We start from the raw sequence: 22,054 nt of genomic DNA, 5'->3' as shown, positions 1-22,054 counted from the left end.
TCGAGGCAATTGGCTATGCCGCATCACAATACGGAGGCATGCAAGCCTGACGCAGCAAGCAATTGGTCAGCGACCGTGGCAATCACGTCTTGCGCGACCATATTAGGTTGAGGCAAGGATTTTTAGCGGTCGCGTCTGCCTTCAAGCTTGGAAAGCCATTAATTAATCAGAAGTTGGGAAGCGAAATTTAAAGTTAGTAGGATGAAAAATATAAAATTACAGTAGGAAGATTTACAATCGGGAAAACGTAAGTTAACTTTTATACTGTAACCGATACTAAAATACACACAAAATTCCGCTACTTTAAGAAGACCAGGGGGAGTTGGGACGGGTAAAAGAAAAATTCCCTTATCAGACATTCAGGGTGGCGTCTTTCATGTCAACGCAACTTGTTACCGGAAGTCCTGTCTCGAACGTATGGCGCAGATGATTGGATAGGAAACTCGCGCCTGGCACCGTTTCTGGTTTTGATTGGTTGCATTGCATGTCTGTCAGGCGTGGAAGCGATGGAAGAACGCATGAGCGTGCTGCGACGGTTTATCATGTTAGGTTGTGCTAGCCCCGCCCACTTCTATCAGGCTGACTAACTTTGCAGCTCTGACTTAACAGTTTTATTTTACCCCTTTCTGTTTAAGGAGTGATCTTTGTAGCCCAATACACGAATAGAGGCCTCAACTTCTGAGGAGCGACTTAGCACAATAATACAGAAACTTGTGTTACGTAAAGGTAAAATAACAAGTTAAAAATTGTTACTAATTTAAAATTTATTGCCTGGGGCATTGCATTAGGAGGGCGTGTTCTGTTGTGATGGAGTGAACCTGTCAAAATGTAGTTTAATTAATTTTTAATTTTATTTATATTCAAATGAATGTATGTTGATGGTATCCGGGGCAATGGAATTAAAAAAAAACATACTTACTATAAAGTATTTGTACTTGGAGGTACTTATTAATAGTTTTATTTCCATTGTGTGTTATATTGTTTATTCTGTTGTGTCTTTTGGAGGTGTGGGAATGCAGTTGTGTTAGAATGGGTGTGGCAATACATGAAGCAAAGGATTATGTCATCCTCTACAGATTGTCTGAGTGCATGGATTTAATGGAATGTATTAAATGTCGAGGGAAAAAAAAACAATACCTAATTGACTGTAAATAGGTTTTTTTAAAGATCATGGCCGTGATTTGAGGGATTATGATAATACTGAGGTTAAAATTCCATTAGTATAAAATCATCTCTCATACACTTTAATTTTATCCAGTGGAAAATATCATTAGTCTATTTTCACAGTTGTTTCCTGTTTTTTTTTAGTTTGCAGGTTGAACAGATTTGCCTCCTAAACTAAAATCTGTGTTTTGCTGTTGGGAAATGGGGTATTAGAAGGTGTGAACTTGCCCTCTGAATGCAGAACCTGTTTCTTCATTCATCTTAGAAGTTGAATATCTGCAATTTCGAAAACCAATGTGAATAGATGTACGTGGATGTAATAGTTTGGGTAATTTGTGTAATTTTGTGATTTCATTTGGGTGAATCCTAGATGAGTTGATTGGGCAGGCTAACCTGGCAGGCTGTGATTAGTCTGTAGCATCTAGAGCACCTAGCTCTGATGAATGGTTTGTATCATTTGGCTGAGCAGTAATGCAGGTCTCCTTTCATAAGGGTGCATTAAATGTACAATGTAAGAAGAAGCAATGTAAATAGAAGCAATCTATTAATATTAATAGATTGTGAAGACTGAATAAATGTTTAGTTCATATCCATTCATAACACCTTACATTTTAGTCCCATGATTTTAAATCATTACTATCTCTAGGACTGCAGATGACACAAAGCTGGAGGAAGGTGAGCTGTGAGGAGGGTACAAGGAGTTTCCATTTGTCATTTGGATAAATTGAATGTAGTACTATGTGGATAAATGTGAGCTTATCCACTTGGATGAAAATAGGAAGGGATGAAAACAGGAAGGAATTGTATTAGGAATGGGGGTGGGAGGTGCAAAAGGACTTTGATGTTTTTGTGCACCAATTGTTGAAAGTAAGCATGCATATGCTGCAAGTGGTTAAGATGGTAAATGGAATGTTGGCCTTCAGAGCAAATGGAATAAAGTCCAGAAGCAGGCATTGCTTCTTGAAGTTGTCACAGTGCATTGTTGAGGCCATACATTGAATATTATATGCAATTTTGGTCTCATTTTCTGAAGAATGATTTCTTGCTATGGAGAGAATGTAATGAACTTTTCCCAGATTCATTCCTGGAAATGGTCTGACATGCAGAGGGAATGGGATGAAAGGGTTTGTATTCAGTAGACTTTAAAAAAAATGAAAAGGTGTTCATTGAGACTGGTTATAAAAATGCTAATAGGGCTGGTCAGTAGATGCAGGAAGAATTTTCCAAATGGGGAAGTCCAGAAATAGGGAAGACAGTCTGTGGATATGATGTAAACCTTTTTAGGAGTGAGATGAGAAATATCTTCAATCAAAAGTGGAAAACTGAAGGCTGTTGAGACCAAGTTATTAAATACATTCAATAAAGAGTTAGATATAACTGAGGTCTGCAGTCATTGACACAGTGTTAAACTGAACTGACTCAGTGGCTGAGTCAAATATTTCAAAATACATTTATTATCATAGAAAATACTTATTATATAACCTTGAGATCTGTTTGCTTACAGGCAACCACAAGGCAAGAAACACAAAAGTGCCCAATTAAAAATAAAATGAAGACCAACACCTGATGTTCAGGGAAAGGGGGAGGGGACAAGAGGAAACACAGTGATGCAAACAACAGAATTGAGCAACAACATTCCAAACCAAAATGAGTCCTTGGATCCAAACCCGGAGCAGCTTGGGATAGGCCCAAGCCTCCTTATCAGTCCATCATATTAGTGGGCATGGAGCACAACAGTCCAGGGCAGTTTCCATAGCGCCATAGAGAGAGGAGAGTGAACGTTGCCAGAGAGCGAGCGAAATCAGTTTTCTATTCCAATCCTGGCACCCTGTCCTTCCAGTATATTGTTTATATTGTTCAAATAACGTATGGTACCTTGCACTAGGACTCCTGAACCATTTTGTTGACCTTGTGGTTCAGTGTTTAATGTTCGGTGTGTTAATTGCTAGCTTTTTGCATTATGCACAATTTGTTTTGTAGCGTGTTGGATGTTTGATGTTTTCTTTAAATGGGTTTCATGGTGTTTCTTTGTTTTGTGGCTCCCTGTGGGAGGGCGAATCTCAGGGTTGTTTACTGTATATATACATTGATAATAAAGGTACTTTGAAACTTCGATAGTTCTAATGCTAAAAAGTTTAGGGGATACATGGAGAGAGCAAAAAAAAGTATTAAATTTGGATAATTAGGTGTTATCATGAAGCAGGTTGGAACAATTGAAAGGCTTACTCCTAGTTTCACTGTTTGTATAATGTCAATGTAGATATTCAGTTTTTTTTTGAAAAAAAAGAGTTAAGAACTGGTAGTGTTACTAGTAGTAATTCAATCTATAATGTAACTAAGTTGAATTAAGCTGGCACTTTTTAGTAAATTGGTCAGAAAGCTAATCTTCTCAAAGATGTCTTGATATGTTGCAAAGATTCCCCTGATATTGAATGATCAATTAAAATATTTATTTATACTTTGATTAATACTGGTAAATTGAATTTCTATAAAAGCAGCCAGTGTTTAGGGATAGGAGTGCACTGACATGAGCAATTGTGGAAGTGGATCAAAGAGTTCAAAGGTGTTGGGTAAGTATTTGAAAAGAAAATGGAATGTGGGATTATTTGTAGAGGATAGGAGAATTGGACCAGCTGGATTGCTCTTGTATAGGGTCAGTCTGGGCTCATTAGGACGAATGACCCCTCTTTGGACCAATGACCTCTGATTCTGTAAACTTATTTTGTTTTAACCATTCACAGTAATGTAAAGAGGTTTATCCTGCAACATTTTTTCTGATTTATATTAGAGAAGCAAAGATGTGCAATTCACCTCTTATTTCCCCCCCCCCCCCACCACTGTAATTTGCACTAAGGTTCTACTGATATTAGTTACCTGTTGGATTCTGCCCAAGTAGTTACTGCTCACAAGTGTAAATGTGTAGAGTCACATCTGAACCTTCACCTAGAAGTGAACTTGATAACAATCAAAGCCAGGAGACATTTTTTAAAAATTGTCACCCTTGTGGAAGGCCTTGGCAATTTCCAGTCTTTGTTAATTACTTAGATAAGCAAAAAAAAAGGAATGAGTATATTAATGTTTGCAACTAGAAAGGAGTTTTATATTGTGTAAGTAGGCACATAACATTGTTAAGACTTTGGACAGAATAGAAAATGATTTTGATGCAGGTAATTGTGGCATACGTGTTGGTTTTTGAGAATGACTTGCTTGAACTAATTTTGAGGTGATTTAGGAGGCCAATGTTGGATCCACAGACTGCTACAGATGGGTCAGGAAGTGCGAGGAAGGTGGGTGGGCAGTTTATTAGGTTTTGCAGTCCTTTTGCTATTTTGTGCTGGGCTTCTGTGCCCTGCCACTGAATGAACTTGACGTTCTTGATGCTATCCGAATACTGAAATGCATTTTGGATTTACAGGAGGGAGTGGAGATATTATACGTTTTCTTGGGGGCTTTGAGAATGTCCTTGAATTATTTTCAATGTTTCCAGGCAATCTTTTTGATGTTACTGTTTTGTTAAGTAGTTTGCTGTCAGGTAATGAATGATGTGGCCTTTACATCAGGATCAGTTGAATGCTGGGATTGTTGCTTTGTGAGGGGTTACTGACATAGTTTCTCTTATCCTGTGGAGGAGTTTGTGTCTCTTTTGCTCTGGACCATAAAGGTTTGTAACAGGACACTGGGAAATGTGAACTGTATTCTGTGTCCTAGGCAAAATTAATCATTACCTTTACAGCACCAGCAAGGCTTTGGCTGTCTAAAGAAAGAAGCGTGAATGTCAAGATCTCAGATCCAGCAAAAAGCTTGTGGCCTACAAGACGATACTTTCCTGTGCACTTCAGAGACCTAAGATTTTAAATCCTGTAACTCCATTTCATTTCACCACCACCCCCAATCTAATGATTTTTGCCTGGTATGCAGTTCTTTGCATTGGGTAGTATATATGTCTTCTTAATCTTTGGCAATTTCTCAATCAAGGAAACAAAGGTTCTGACAATGTATAAAATCATAAAAGCTTTCTGTATTCTGATTTCTGTTCATCTTGTCACTTGCTACAAATCTCTGAAATGCTTTGAGCTATTTATCATTGGTCTAAAGACTTTTGGAGTTATTGATTAGCTCTGGCATTGTGCTTTACTAAACAATTGCCTACATGTATCCTTCAGATAATGCTATGTTTAAGAATATCTTCTTTTCGTTTTCAGGACAGTAGTGATACTTTGCTAGTTTATCCCATGACTCCTTTCAAACTACTGTCCATCTATTCTGAACCTTCTGTGTATGTTGTGTTGCCTTTACATCATGTTTTTAGTTATGCTGGATTAAATTTATTAATACTTCTGATCTCCTACATTGTATGTAAAATAATAAAGAAATACTTTTCCGTATGTTCATCCTAATTTCTCCTGCTTTAACTTGTTTTGTTTTCCCTTTCCTCAAAACTGTATTTGAGATTCCAGCTTGAAGCTACTCTAATCTGGTTTAATGGTTTACCTTTTGTTCTCTGTATTGAACCTTGGTGGTGTCTGAATTTCGACATTGGTTCATTTTTTTGATTCTCAGTTCTTTTAAGTGAGCCACTGAGTTTCCTTCAGTAGGTTCTTTGTTTTTCGTTTTGTTTTCTCTCTAGTAGGCAAGTGCTTTTGTCTCGTCTGTCATGATCTCTGACAATAAATGTCAGCCGGTATAGTAAATTATAACACGTAAATGTCTGATTTTCAGCAGCGAGATGATAGACCAGTTTATGACTAAGATCCTTTTGTATAGTATTATGAATGTACCATTATAAATTTTAACACTGCTCTACCAAATTATTCTAATTCATCTGATTTCATTGTCAACCAAGTGATATCCGTAAAAATTATTTATAAACATACAGGATAAGTTATATGAGTGTGGCCCATATTCTGTTTTGATCAGTTCACATTTGCAAAGTATTGCACCATTTGTACTTGTGTACTCTGGAATTAAGTAAAGATCCTTTATTGCCGAAGTAAGACTAGTTGTATGTCAGGAAGATCGGTTCAGTTTAGCTTACTGATATTGTATAGCATTCTACAAACCAGCAACATGTTCAAGTTTGGTTTATTGTCATTCAACTGTACACTGTCAAACTATCCTCTTCCGAATGAGGGTGCACAACAGGAACGTACAACTTGCATGCAATACACATAAAGTAATATCACTGCTAGTAAATTAACAAATAATAAGATGCATTTATAACACAAGTTTAAAAAGTAAACAGTGTAATGCTAGTCGAGATGACTTGAGTGGTGGCAGGCAGAGTGTTCAGTAGCCTCAAGGCCTGAGGGAAGAAGCTCTTTCCCATTCTAACAAATGAAAATCTGTAGATGCTGCAAATCCAAGCAACACGCACAAAATGCTGGAGAAACTTAGCTGAACCCTGCCAAGGGTTTCGGCTTGAAACATTGACTGTACTTTTTTCCACAGATGCTGCCTGGCCTGCTGAGTTCCTCCAGCATTTTATCTGTGTTGCTCCTATTTGACAGTTCTTGTCCTAATGCTATGGTACTTGCTTCCTGATGGTAGGGTGTCCGAGATTGTTATACGAATGGGCGGGATCATTGACAATGCTAAGGGTCCAGCGTATGTACTACCTATAAATATCTCTGATGGGTGATGATCCTCTCAGCAGTTCTCTCAATCCTTTGACATGCTAGATGCCTTGCTATTCCCATACCAGATGGTGATGTAGTTGGTGATCCTGTGTTTTTTTTTCAAAAATAATGTTAGAATGTGGGGGGGGGGGGGGTTGGGCGACCCTCACTCACCTCAATCTCCTCAGGAAATGGAGACACTGCTGTGGGTTGAGGGGTCAGGTGAGATTATCTGTTATGTGCTCTTCTAGAAACTTGATGGTCCTAGTTCTCTCCACGGAGGATCCAAATATGTACAGTGAGAAGTGGGTAAGCCTGGATCTTCCTAAAGTGCACAGTCGTTTCTTTGCTCTTGAGACTCAAGTTGTGTTTCCATCATTCTGTCAGTCTCATTGTTGATGTGGCCAACCACAGTTAACATCAATTAACTTGATGATTCGGATTTAATTGAATCTAGCAGTGTGAACAGCAGTGGGCTGAGCATGCAGCCTCAGTGTGATGATGCTAGAGATATTTCTGCCAATATGGACTGACTGTGACCTTCTGTCAAGAAATTCAGGGTCTAGTTATAGGAAAAAAGTGAGATCCAATGTGGGCAGTTAACCCACCAGCTTCTGAGGGATGATAGTATTAAGTGCCATTCTGGTTGGAAAACAGCATCCTGGCATTTGAAGCACTGTTTTCCAGTCAGGACAGGGTGGAATGGAGTTTAGAGGCTCTGGTGTCATCAATGGACAAATTTCAGCAAAAAGCAAACTGGAAGGGATCCATAACCAGCCACTCAAAGCATTTCATTACCATTGAGGCCAGTGCTGTCTGGACAGTAGTCTTTGAGACAGATTACTGTCATCTTCTGTGATACTGTGATGATGGTGGCTTCCTTGAAGCTTGAAGGGACAGTGGACTGTTCCAGAGAGTTGTTGAATATGTCTGTTAGAATCTTTGTTAACTGGGCTGCACAGTTCCTTAGTATCTGACCAGATACATTATCATGTCCCACAGTTTTATGTGGGTTGAACCCGCTTGAGGGTTAGTGGTGGCAAGACAAAGTGCCTGCTCCTTGAGAGTGAGGGGAGAGAGGGCCTTCCTCACTGGTACACGACTCTGTGCATCCAACTGGGCATAAAAGACATTAAGCCTGAAGAAGAGAAGTGTAGCTGTTGTTGATGCACAGGATGGACGTAGTCTGTTTTGATCTGAATGCTCTGTCTCATGCACTTCATGAATCTAGTGTCACCGAAATGGCTGTACATTCTCTGTGAATTATCCTGTTTTGCCTTTCTGATGGTGCTGAAATGTAGCTCTTGCTGACCCGAGAGCTGTCTTATCCTTTGATCTGAAGGAAGCATCCTAATCTCTCAGCTGTGCCTGGACCTTTGGTATCTGTGTGTTCTTGCCTCTAGTAGCAAAGGTAACATGCTGATAGAATTTAGCCAGGGCTGTTTTTAATGATGGTAACGTAAAACAGCCTATTTAGTTCATATGTATAATTTGTTAAATATACGTACAGAAACAGAAATTATTGCATGAATTTTCTGATCAGTAAATATGGAATTTCCTCATGACCTCATACATGACTACTGAACGATTGTGTGCAAGGGTGGTGGTAGCTAAAACTTTATAGAAGATATTTGTCATTGTCTGGAAAAGGACCAGTTGGTGTTTTGGGTGGGATTCTTTGTTAGGTTCCTGAAAGGTCCCTGCTCGAAATGTTAACTTGGCACTTTCATATGTTGAGTACTTGAAGAATTTTTTTGTTATTTTGGATTACCTCAAATTTTAATTTTACTCTACCTTTTTAATTCTCTATAGGAGTGTACATTATTTATTGACAGCCATTGTAATAATCATTCTCTGGACCACTTTATTTGACCAACCCTGCCAAAGTGTAAAAATACTTCCTTGAACAACTGTTGTTCGTTATGAAACCAGAAAGAATTTGACTGCAAATGCCAAGCAAATTTTGATGTGCTTTCAAACACTACAGAAATGTGAGTTTTATTAACAGAAATAATGTATATTACGTTTATGTAGTCATTTTGCAATTTATAAAAGTGTTATCAAACTAATTACTTTGAAGTGTATGGAATTAGTAAGCAATGAGTACACAGGAGGTTGAATCATCAATAACAATCCAGTGAAATGTTAGTCTGTGGTATTTGAAGAAGGAATGTTGGACACAACAGTTAGCATTAGGAGAATTCTTGATGTTTGAACTGGTCTGTAGATTAATTTGCTAAAAAGGTAGAATTGATGCCAGTCCCAGACTGAACATTAAACAGGCAAGTTTTTTTGATTCTTAAGGGATTGAGAGAGGAGATCCTAGAAGGCCCTCAAATGAGACTGTAGGTAGAATTTGAACTAAATGGGTGTCATCACTTTGCTGGGTGTGGATTACAGACCTCAGCAGCCAACAGGAGATGAAGGGTAGATTTGAGAGATTTAATAGAATTAGGGTTATTCTTCACAGGAATTTCAGTTTTCTAAATATTAACTGGGATTGCCTCAGTATTAAAGCCTCAGGGAAGTGGATTTCAGAAGTGTGCCCGACGGGATCATTTTAATTAGCGTCATTACCATTATGTGCCGTGTTGGATGACGTGGGTGATCATGGTCTTCATGGCCATGATTGTTGTTGGCAAATGATCCTACAGAAGTAGTTTGCTATTGCTGCCTTCTGGGCAGTGTCTTCACAAGACTGATGATCCCAGCCATTATCAATACTCTTCAGAGACTGTCTGCTTGGCATCAGTGGGCGCATAACCAGGACTTGTGATATGCACCAACTGCTCCATCGCCATAGTTTCATGTGACCCTGATCAGTGCGGTGGGTGGAGGTGCTAAGCAGGCCCAAAACCTTGCCCAAAAGTGTTTTGAAGGCTTGTGGAGAAAAGGAGTGCCTTACTACTCCTTTGGTAGAGGCATATCTCCACCCCACCATCCAAAGTTCAGTAAGTAGATAGACCAATGTGGGGCAGAAAGCTTTACTGGACCTTAGGGGAATCAATTTTGTAGAGAAGAGGAAATATCAGTGATGTATCATTTGGGAGATGGAATCATAATTTTATGTATTTTACTGTAGTTACGGACAGGAATGGATTAATCAAAGTATTAAATTGAGGGAGGGCCACTTCCTTAACATAAGGAAGGGACAGTGAAGGGTAGATTGGGAGTATGGGTATATACTTTCAGGCAAATGTTCTTCGCCTAGTAGGAAGCATTTAAATGGGAAATAGTTCGAGTTCCTGTAAGGGTAAAAGATAGGGGTAACAAGTATAAGGAACCCTGGATGTCAGGCAATATTGAAGACTAGATAAAAAGTAAGGAGGAAGCATGTAACTGCAATTGATGTAATAATAGTGAATGCCTGTCAAGAGTTTAAAAAAAATGTGATGCACTTAGAAAGAAAATTAAGAAGGTTAAGAGGGGTTATCAGCAATCACCGACAGGAAGGGCATGCCTGTAGATGTTTATTAAGTATATTGAAAGTAACAAAAAATTAAGTAGGGAAAGTAGGGCTAATCAAGGAGAATGTGTAATCTCGGACTTAAAAAATATGGGCAAGGTCCTAAATGAGTACCTCCATTGATGTTCACAAAGAGAACATACTTTGTGGTTGGAGAATTCAGTTTGGGGTTGGTGAAAGTAAAGGTTAGACCTCCATAAAATAAAGAGGAAAACTTAAAGTAGATAAATTCCCAGGACCAGATTTATTGAGGGCTGATAATATAAGGCAAAGGCAGATTGTTGGTTGAGATTTGTAGATGTTTTCTGCATACCTGAAATACCAGATGATTTGGGAAAACTAAATTTCGTTCCCATTTTCAAGGAAGGCAGCAGGAAGAGACTGGTAAATATGGACCTGTGAATTTAACATCACTGAGGGGGTAGATACTGAGAGAAAAATGAGGGAAAGGATCATTTGGAACAGCAGAGACTAATGAGAGACGGTCAATGTGTCTTTGTCAAAGGAAGATCCTGTTTGACCAGTTTGATTGAATTCTTTGGAGTGTATTGACGAGGGTTGCACACTAGATGATTTGTATGGACTTGCCTTTCATAAGCTCTGTGGGAAGCTGATTCAAGGGATCTAGGGCAAGTTGGCAGACTGGATCCAAAATTGGCTTGGCAATAGGAAGCGGAAGGTTTTTGTGATTATATTTCTGATTATATGACTAGTGATGTCGCACAGATTTCAGCTGGGACCCTTGTTGATAGTATACATGAATGACTTGCGTGCAGATATGGAAGGTAAGGTTTCTGGATGACACAAAGATTGGCAGAGATATTGATTGTGTGAATGGTAGTTCTGGATAGTTCTCACAAAATGATATGTTGGTGAAGTGGGCTTGGAAATGGTAGATGGAGTTTAATCCAGTTGTATGTGAGTTATGCATTTTGGGAGTATTAATGTGGGTAGTGCGTACACCATGAATGCAGGTCCTGAGGTGTTATAGAGAAACGAAGATCTTGGAATAAAAGTTCACAGATCCTTGAAGGTGGGAATGCAGGTAGATAATGTGGTTATGAAAACATGGGATTCATTAGTTGGGACATTGAAACAGAAGTAGGAAGATTGTGCTCCAATTTACTAAAACCTTGCCAGATGTCAACTGGAGTACTGTCTGCAGTTGTGGTCACTAAGGTAGAGGATGGATTTGATAGTGCTGGAGAGGTTGTCAAAGGGGTTGACCAGGATGTTGCTTGGAATGGAGCAGCTCAGTTTTTAGGAGATACTGGAGAAGCTCGGACTGTTCTCCCTGGAGTAGGGGAAATTAAGAGGAGAGATGATTGAGGTATATAGAATTGAGGGGTATGGATAGACTGTAGGAAACTCCTTCTCTCTCCCCCCCCCCCCCCCCCATATCAGAAGTAGGCAAAACTAGAAGACATAAACTTGGTGTACTGGGGAAGAGATTTAGAGAGGATATAAAGGGGAACACTTTCACCTTGTTGTTCAGTCGTTTAGTCAAGTCTGACTCTTCAGACCTCGTGGACCATAAGGTTTTCATGGCAAGATACAGAAGTAGATTGCCAGGCTTTTCTTCCACGCAGATACTGCTGCTGCCCAGGTTGGGACCCGGCTGGGTTTGAACTCTGGACCATCTGCCTTGAAGTCCTGACTGAAGCCACTACATCACCAGCTCTCTTTCATCTATAGCGAGCTAAATTCCTAGAATTCACTACCTGAGAGAGTTGAAGCTGGATTGTTTTCAGCATTGGTGCTTAGCTGGAATTGCTTTGGCATAAAGAACTATGAACCAAGTAATATGTGTTGGGAGTGGTATGGAAAGGTGCCCACTGGTCAGCATGGGTGAGTTGGGCCAAATAACCTCTTTCTGTGCTGTGTGATTCTGTAACCCCTTGTGCCAGAAAACTCTGATATTCTATTTCCTCCTTTGCACCATTGTACTTCTGAATTTATTTTTCCTCTACAGTTTGCTGAAATATGTGTCAGCTATGTTGTATAGGACTAGTATATGTTAAGGTCAGACCACTTGGAGATGGAATGTTCTCTGGAAAAGATTTAATGAACCAGATTGGGTTTTTAAAACTGTCTAGCACCTTTGTTATTTCTTGCTGATACCTGCCGATATCTTATCAGAAATTACACTTTGCAAACTAACTTATATTTTGGTAATATTTATCTTGGCTATATGTTTAGTCTACAAGGTATAAAATGGCATCATGCCCTGAGCATCATTTCCTACTAATGAATAGTGAACATCTGCTCCTAATCTTGTAGTGTAACTTGGATGTCTATTACATTATTTGCATGAACTCTTATAAATTTTTTTGCAATCAAGAGAAATGTTGCTTACTGAATTCCTCTGTGCTTGATGACTCATCCATCACCACAAGCCCTAAATTGAAAACTGTTATGCTGGGAATTGCATCTGTTTGCTACAAGAGTTCGATAATGCAAATACCAGGTCTCATGATACCATGTTGTATTAAAATTATGTAGTTTGTGTATTTGTCCTGGAATTCAATTGTAAGTGGAAGAAAACTTTGATAGGATTTATAAAGCTGTTCAGCTTTGAGGACTAAAGCCTATCGGACAAAATATTGTCCTTTATTTCAGTATTTATATTATACTGATTTTTAAAATTATAAAAACATAGTTGCAAAAAGCTATTAGAATTTTTGCATTTGATTCAACCAGCAAGTTTGAAAATATTTAAACACTTGTCAAATCTAGTGCAACAAGTGAAATAATTTGACATTCTTTCAACTGAAGTACTCACGTTTGCCTGCATTTGGACCACACTGTTTTATCCAGCATGGTCTAATGCAGTCTTTGGGAAGCTGGCTTCCAGCTGACTGAGACTCAGCATAGTGCAGGACTTCTGTGTACAAGCCAGATGTGCTGTCATAATGGCTTTGACAATTGATGCAGTCTACCCTGAGGCTCATCGGCTGTCAAAGCTTTGTTGACTAAATGTTTATAACAGTAAATATTGAAAAATTCTCAAAACATTCAAAGATATTAAAATACATTTAAGCTAGTAAAATTAAATTAATTTATAAATTGATGTACCACTATTCTCATAGCCATTTCATACCATTCATTTAGAAGGCAGCCCCACTATCTCTTTTTTTAAAAAGGTGAAATTTGAGGAAGTTGCACGGTCTTGAAGTGTCTACTAGCAGGATGCAGGTGTTCTGAGGTCAGCACTTGGGCTTTGCTCAGTAGTTTTGAGTTTCCATCCAGTTAATTAAAATAATTGGCACCAATATGAGTAGAAGAAAAATTGGATTAACAGAGGGAAAGTAAGAGCCAATACTTCATTTTAAAAAAATCAAATACAAAAATGAGATTGCACACAGAAATCTAGTGAGCAACTGTTAGCAGTAGCATTGGACAGCAAATATTTTCGAAAGTGTTGCTTCCTCAGAATGTTTTTGTGGTTATGATAGAGCACTTGAGGCTGAACACACATATAATTTCAGACTACTTGTATGACATAGGAATTTGGAGAAACAAGAAACTTTTGTTGAAGATATTGCATTTAATTGCATAATGGTGCTGAATGCCTATGTGCTATTCTATGCCCTCACTTTGGGAAGTCTGATCACCCTGAGTATGGGCAGAGATTGGAGACTGCAGCACCAGTAGTGGGGACCAAAAAGGTATGGACAAGAGAAGCACAGGAGCATTTACAGGCCTGCTTTGAATCAGTGTACTGGACTGTATTCAGGGATTCATCTTTGAACCTGGGTGAGTATGCTGCAGTTGTTACCAACTTTAAAATCTGTGGATGAGTGTGTGCCTACAAAGACTTAGTGTGCAGTCCCAAACCAAAAGCCATGGATGAACCAGGAGGTACGTTGTCTGCTGAAGGCTCGATCTGTGGCATTCAAATCTGGTGACCCAGGACTGTACCAGAAATTCAGGTAAAATTTGCAGAGGGCTGCTTCAAGGGCAAAGAGACAATTTCAAATGAGGTTGCAGGTGACGTTGGATGTACGGCACTTTAATCAGGGTTTGCAAGACATTACTTCCTACAAAGTGATACCAATAGTGTAAATTGCCCTGATACTTCACTACCAGATGAACTCAACGCCTTCCATGCCCGCTTTGAAAGGGAGAATATAACTACAGCTGTGAAGAACCCTGCTGCACCTGATGACCCTGTGATCTGTGTCTCAGGGGCTGATGTTAGGCTGTCTTTGAAGAGAGTGAGCCCTCACAAGGCATAAGATCCTGATGGAGTACCTGGTAAGGCTCTGAAAACCTGTGCCAGTGAGCTGGTGGGAGTATTCAAGGACATTTTCAACCTCTCACTGCTACGGGCAGAAGTTACCACTTGCTTCAAAAAGGCAACAATTTATACCAGTGCTTAAGAAGAATGTGAGCTGTGTTAGTGACTATTGCCTGGTAGCACTCACATCTACAGTGATGAAATGCTTTGAGAAGTTGGTTATGACTAGATTGAACTCCTGGACCCATTGTAATTTGCCTATCGCCACAGTAGGTCAATGGTGGATGCAATCTGATTGGCTCTTCACATGGCTTCAGACCATCTGGACAACACAAACACCTATATCAGGATGCTGTTCATCGACTATAGCTCAGCATTTAATACCATCATTCCCACAATCCTGATTGAAAAGTTGTAGAACCTGGGCCTCTGTACCCCCCCCTCTACAATTGGATCCTCGATTTCCTAACCAGAAGGCCATAATCTGTATGGATTGGTGATAACATCTTGCTGGTGATCAACTGGCGCACCTCAGGAGTGTGTGCTTAGCCCACTGCTCTACTTTCTGTATACACATGTCTGTGTGGTTAGGCGTAGCTGAAATATCTATAAAGTTGCTGATGATACAACCATTGTTGGTAGAATCTGAGCTGGTGACGAGAGGGCGTACAGGAGCAAGATATACCAATTAGTGGAGTGGTGTCACAGCAACAACCTGGCACTCAGCATCAGTAAGACGAAAGAGCTGATTGTAGACTTCAGGAAGGGTAAGATGAAGGAACACATACCAATCCTTATAGAGGGATCAGAAGTGGAGAGAGTGAGCAGTTTCAAATTCCTGGGTGTCAAGATTTCTGAGGATCTAATGTGGTCCCAACATATCAATGCTGTTATAAAGAAGGCAAGACAATGGCTATACTTCATTCGGAGTTTGAAGAGATTTGGCATGCCAACAAATAAACTCAAACTTCCATAGATGTATCATGGAGAGAGTATTCTGACAGGCTGCATCACTGTTTGGTATGGGGGTAGGGGGGAGCTACTGCACAAGACTGAAAGAAATTGCAGTGGGTCAGCTCCATCTTGGGTACTAGCTCACAAAGTACCCAGGAGCTAGTACAAAGTACCCAGGTAGCTCAGAAAGGCAGCATCCATTATTAAGAATCTCCAGCCCCAGAACATGTTCTTTTCTCACTGTTGCCATCGGGTAGGAGGCTGATGTTGTCAGCCATCTGCATGTAGTTTTGTGCTCTGTAGTTGTCAAAAGGAAATTTTCAAATCATCATCGAATGTATTCCATACGACTTTCTGAGGTTCCACTAGAAGTTCTTCGAATTGCCTGTCATTGATGAGCTGCTTGATTTGTAGACAAACAAAAATGTCTCCCTTAATCTTGGTTATTCTGGGAAACCTGTCTCATGTATTGAAATTCTTTACCTTGTTCGTTGCTTTGAAAGAAATGTTTCACAAGTTCCAGTTTCATATGAAAAGGAGGCAAAAAATCTTCATTGGGTCTACAAGTGGCTTGTGTGTCACACTTCACTGCTGTGAAACCAATCAATTATGGAGTGGCCAATCCTTTTTATTGTAATGAGTTTCTTTAGCATGGCTGTCCTATTCACAAATGAAACAGCAGGATTTGGGGTATCAGAGCTGCATTTCTAGTAGCAGCACTATGACTTTCAGATCACCGCAGATGCTCATTTGTAGTTGCTGCACTGCATGTGTTTCAACAAGACTTCCAAATTTCGGTAGTTTTGTTTCATGTGTACTGCATGGCTGATTGGTACTGAAGGGTGGCCATTGCCATTGTGCAGCAGCACAGCTTTTTAGGCCATTGTTCTGGGTCCTGCTGCAACCCATAGCGTGCCCAGGCATTCCTGGACAAGATGGAAAACTTTTCAACATACATTGTGGCCAATATTTCAATTGACTTCAATAATGAATTGAAATAACTATTCTAGGCAATTGTAATAAAAAGGTGCATGATAGGGAAATTGCGTGGTGATTTTCATGATTAGCAGCCTAAAATCCATAAGATATACCCAAAAGTATTCAGGAGACAAAATCTTGATTGTCCAGCGGAATTAACACATTAAAAATATTTATGGAATCATTGAAACACGACACAGAGAAGACTCTTTCATCTCATCTTATCTGGCCTTCACTTTTTCATTCTTGTGCAGACTGGTGTCTGTCTAAGCCAGGGGTCGGCAACCTTTACCACTGAAAGGGCCTTTTGGACCTGTTTCCCACAGAAAAGAAAACACTGGGAGCCACAAAACCCATTTGACATTTAAAATGAAATAGCAGTACATACAACATTTTTTTTTGCCTTTATGCTATGTATAAACAAACTATAATGTGTTGCATTTATGAAATCGATGAACTCCTGCAGAGAAAACAAAATTACATTTCTGCATGCAACAAAAACATTTTGAACTCCGAAAAAAAGACGTTGGGTTGAAGGTTACTTTTAAGTAAAATACTCAGTGTCTATTTGAGTCCTCCTTGTATTTATGAAAAAAGCTGAACTTAAATTGTCCGCCAGCAACAAACCAAAAATAACGTCAGCCAGCTGTCAACCTGAAAAATAAAAGGACTATTTCAGTGAACAATGAAAAAATATGGATATACGTAAAGTAATAGGCATTTAAAATATTTATCATACTTGGTTAATGGGATTTCTGCTCCTGGACCTCAGCGCACAGCTTCGGCACATCAGGGCTGTATGATGTCACCTTCATCTTTACACAGGATCGCAAGCTGTCATCTGTGACGCGTGCGCGATGTTTGTTTTTAATAAATTTCATGTTGGAGAACATCTGCTCACATACATATGTGGATCCAAAGATCGACAGGACTCCAAGCGCATACTTTTTAATGTTTACATAAATGTCGGGGATAGCATTCCATGTTTCGAACACAAGTTTGTCCGGTTTAGGGAGGTTTTCAATATCACTCCATTTGTGATTCTGAGCAAGAATGGCAACATCTTCAAGGTCTGCTGTCAAGTGTCTAAATTTGGACACCCATCTGTCTTTGTCGGCTCTGTCAGCCAGTTCCATCTCAAGATCAGGTTGACTCACACCTGCCAATGCAGTCGTATTCAGTAGGGATGGATCGATGCTTAGGGGAGTGACCGGGAAGAATAATGTGTTTTTTTTTTCCCCCTCTGAACTCACAGAAGTGTTTCCCAAACGATGTTTGCATTGCGATGATTGCAGAATGTAAATACTCCGAATTTATCATGTCGTGAGCTTGTTTGAACTCTCTCAAATTGGGGAAGTGAGACAATGTGCCTTTCTGTAAATCTCTGGCAAGCACTGTCAACTTGTGCTCGAATGCTAAAACATCCTCCAACATGTGCAGGGCTGTGCATCCTTTCCACTGAAGAGCTGTGTTCAGCGTGTTCAGGTGCGCTGTCATGTCTACCATGAATTGTAGCTTTTCCAGCCACTCTGGCTGTTCCAGCTCAGGAAAGGTGAGCCCTATGCTGCCCAGGAAAGTTTTCACTTCTTCCAGACACACGACAAAGCGTTTCAGCACCTCCCCTCTTGACTGCCACCGGACTTTGTTGTGCAGCAGGAGATCAGAATATGCGCTTTCCAGCTCGTCCAGTAACAAACGGAATTGACGGTGATTTAAACTTTTTGCCATTATTTTATTGACAATCTGAATGACTACATCCATTACTTCTGTGCATTCCGGAGGAAATGTTTGAGCGCACAGTGCCTCTTGGTGCAAGATGCAGTGAAAAGTCAGCAGCTTTCTGTCCAGCGACTTCTGCAGTAAAGCCACAAATCCCTTGTGCGCTCCTATCATACTTGGCGCCCCATCAGTAGCTACTGACACCAGGTGGGTGGTCTTTATTCCTTTGGCTCTTAAACAATTCAAGACAGCCTCACAGATGTCCTTCCCCCGTGTTTGGCCTTTTAGAGGTATCAACTCAATCATTTCTTCCTGTGGCCCGGCAGAGTTTACATACCGGCAGAACAGCGCTATTTGTTCAATATCACCTTTGTCTTTAGACTCGTCACAGGCAATCGAGTAGGCCACAGCTGAATTGATGTCTTTAATTTGCTGTCTTGTGATGTCTTCTGCCATTTTTATGGTTCTGTCTTTGACAGTCTTTGCAGAGAGGGACATAACCCTGATTTTCTGCACAATTTCACTCTTGTTTTTAAAGTCCGTGAATAGATGTTCTGAAATCTTAATGAAAGATTATTTTAGAAATTCACCATCTGTAAACTGCTTCCCATGCCTGACTATTTCCTGAGCGGCAACAAAACTAGCATATGTAGTTGATTTTCCAGACTTCATCCACTTCTTGAAATGATTTTTGCTCAGATCAACATTCCGCATCAGTTCCGAAACGGCTTTTTTTCTCTCATCTCCATCCGGATATTTTTGAGCAAAGGCTGCGTGTTTATTCTGGAAATGTTTTGCGACTTTTGACTTTTTGTTGTTTGCTAGTTTCTCATTGCATATTAAGCGTACCGGTAAACCAGTCTCGTCAGCAGTGAAAACAAATGAATCTGCCCACGTATCATTAAACGTTCTGTTTTCTTCAGTCACTTTTCTTTTTTTTAGAATTCTCCGTAGTTAGCCTACCTTGGATCGAAAAATTAAAGAAATCGCGCACTGGCGGGTGTCGGGCATTGGCAGTGGTGACGTATGTTAATAGTGACAAAAAACATGTTTTTTTTAGATTGTACAAGATCACCATAATCTTCAAATTTAGAATTACATTTCAAAAACTAACAATCTAATATAAAATACATTTTAATTAAATACTCATCATTTATTTTCCAAAGCAACAGGGAGCAGTAGCACAAGAGATGAAAGAGCCGCGGGTTGCAGACCCCTGGTCTAAGCTAATTCTATTTGCCTGCATTAGGTCTGTGTCTCTCTGCACCTTTCTTATCCACATACCTGTTGAAATGTGCCCCTCCTCCATGTGTAGCAGCTTGTTCCATATATTCACCGCCCACTGGATGGACAAACTAACCCCCCGCCCCCCCCCCCCCCCCCCAGTCTACCTTGTTCAGTGGAAAAGTTGTTCAATAGCCTTGTTGCATTGTGTGTTTTTGTTGGCAAACCTCTAGGTGAGATACTGATTTCTCTAAAAATTGTATGGATTGTGTATCAAAAGCAGCAATTTAATGTTTTGTACATTCAACTGTTAGTTTTGTTGAAAAATCTGACATGAGATCCAGTATATGATGGAAATGATTTGTGTTCTTGTTTGGTTGCTTTGAAATATATCTGAAGCATTGAGGCTTTAGAGAACTTTTAAAGTCTGCATTTTGTGCTAATCTTAGATTTCCCTCATTACATAAGGTAGTTTTTCAGAAGTGTATCGCAGTGGCAATGTGTACTGGTTAACTGCAGTATTGTAATCATGGAATCAAATAAACTGACACAGAAAATGACCACTTCTCAGCATGGGATCCACAGCCTTGTGATGCTTAACCTTGATTTTGGCAAATAACAACGGATTATGAATGGGAAGAAATAAATTCAGCACAAAACTTCATGGGGGTAAGAAAAAAAAATTGCAACTTTAGAAGTTAATGCTCAGAAGTGGCTGAGAGGGTAGTCGCAGATACTAAGAGTGTCTAGGATAAAATGTACATTCAGAAGCAAGTGGATTGGCAAATTTACTGCAGATACTTTATTTTTATTTTTCCTAAATTATTTGTTCATGGTGTGTGGACATTATCAGCAATCCTCATTGCTCATAAGCTGAGGACTGAGGAAACTACTAAAATAAATCATTTTGGATCTTGAGTCATAATATGTAGACTAGGTATGGATGGCATATTTCCTGGCCTGAAAGACATTGGTGAATCAGATAGTTTCTTTGTTGCTATCACAGAGTATAGCTTTAATTCCGGATTTATTTATTTGCATGCATTTTAAATACCTCCTACTACGGTTGGATTCAGTGGTCTGGAACTCGGGTTACTATTTTAGTAATGTTACCTCTAATGTATTTGGAAGGACAATATCTGATTATTCCCTCAGAATTGTTAGTAGGGGTAATGAGTCGTAATCTTTTGTACTTCCCAACTTGTTTCTGATTTTCATGCTTATTATAAAAGAATTGTACATAAGAAATGTTGGGCCTGTTGTGGTATTTGATTTGATTTTTTGTGATTGCATTTACATCTCCCATCTCCCACACTTGCCCTATATCCCTGGTACTTAATAATCACTTTATTTCTGCTTTCAGACAACTCCCATGGTTATTTAAGTTATTGCAAAAGCAAGTTGAGGAACTTCAAATTGTGAATTTGATATAGGTATTAAAAATGTGTTTTTAAAAAATGTTAAACAAAATATGGTCCCAGGGAGTGGCAACTTTTTGTGTGCAGCTCCTGAGGAAATAATGAAATATTTTTGTTCAAAAGTACTTTAACTTTTATCTGACTCTGCAGTAAGCAAAATTAACTCCTACCTGATCAAAGACTTGGACCTGCTGAAATGTGCAAGAACAGGTCTGTAGCAGATGCTAACTAACTGACTCTCCACCTGGAAAATGACCCTCTTATTCCTTTTGTCTTCTGTAATCAATTGTCAATTCCTTGTATTATAAAACTACAAGACATTGCATCAGAATTAGATCATACGGCCTATCATGTCTGTTCTGCCATTCATTCATTGTTGATGTACTATCTCTCTCAATCCATTCTTCTGACTCCTCTCTATAACCTTTGATGCCCTTACTAAATAAGAACCTATCAACCTCTGCTTGGCCTCCACAGCAGTCTGTGGCACTGAATTTCACAGATTCACCACTGTCTACCTGCTAAAGAAAATTTTCCCTCATCTCTGTTCTAAAGAGGCATCCCTCTATTCTGAGGCTGTGCTCTCTGGTTCTAGACTCGCCCATTATAGGAAACATCCTCTCCGCATCCATTCTATCTAGGTCTTTCAATATTTGTGAAGCTTCAATGAGATCCTCCCTCATTCTTCTAAATTCCAGCAAGAGCAGGCCCAGAGCTATCAAATGTCTTCTTATATTATCCCTTTCATTCCTAGTGTCATTCTTGTGTACCTCCTCGGGACTCTCTTCAATACCAGCATGTCTATCCTTTGATAAGGGGCCCAATACTCAAGTGCTGTCTGATCAATGCCTTACAAAAAACCTCGGCATTATATCCTTTTCATATTGTAGGCCTTGGAGAATGAATGCTAGCATTGACTTAACCTGCAGGTTAACTTTTAGGGAGTTCCGCATGGTGCTGCCAAGTCTCTTTGCACCTTTTGATTTCTGAATTTTCTTCCCATTTAGAAAATAGTCTTTGCTTTTATTCCATCTACCAAAATGCATGACCATATACTTCCCTATACTGTATTCCATCTTCCACTTCATTCATTCTCTTAATCTAAGTTCTACTGAAAACTCCCTGCTTCCTCCATTTATCTTTGTTGTCTATAAAATTGACCATAAACCCATCAATTCTGTCAACCATATCAATGATGAATAACATGAACCAAGTGGTCCTAACACCAATTCTTGCAGAACACCAGTTGTCACTTGGAAAGGCGTCCTTTATTCCA

At 39.5% G+C, this 22,054-nt stretch overlaps 1 protein-coding gene across 4 annotated transcripts in view; it reads left to right on the top strand.

Moving 5' to 3' along the window:
* The first annotated feature begins 113 nt into the window (after positions 1 to 113).
* LOC132396313 (microtubule-associated protein 4-like) overlaps positions 114 to 22,054 on the top strand; it is a 282,482-nt gene continuing 260,541 nt past the window's right edge. For 2 of the 4 annotated variants that reach the window (XM_059973849.1, XM_059973833.1), the window contains exon 1: positions 586 to 726. The gene's annotated coding sequence lies outside the window, so the exon portion shown is untranslated. Of the gene's footprint in view, positions 248 to 585; positions 727 to 22,054 lie in introns of those variants that run through there. The other 2 variants (XM_059973840.1, XM_059973844.1) reach the window with 2 other exon arrangements.

This window comes from Hypanus sabinus, chromosome 1 (genome assembly GCF_030144855.1).
Source record: "Hypanus sabinus isolate sHypSab1 chromosome 1, sHypSab1.hap1, whole genome shotgun sequence".
Taxonomy (NCBI): Eukaryota; Metazoa; Chordata; class Chondrichthyes; order Myliobatiformes; family Dasyatidae; genus Hypanus; species Hypanus sabinus.
The sequence above is the reverse complement of the archived record's forward strand: the minus strand, read 5'-3'. Positions and strand labels throughout refer to the sequence as shown.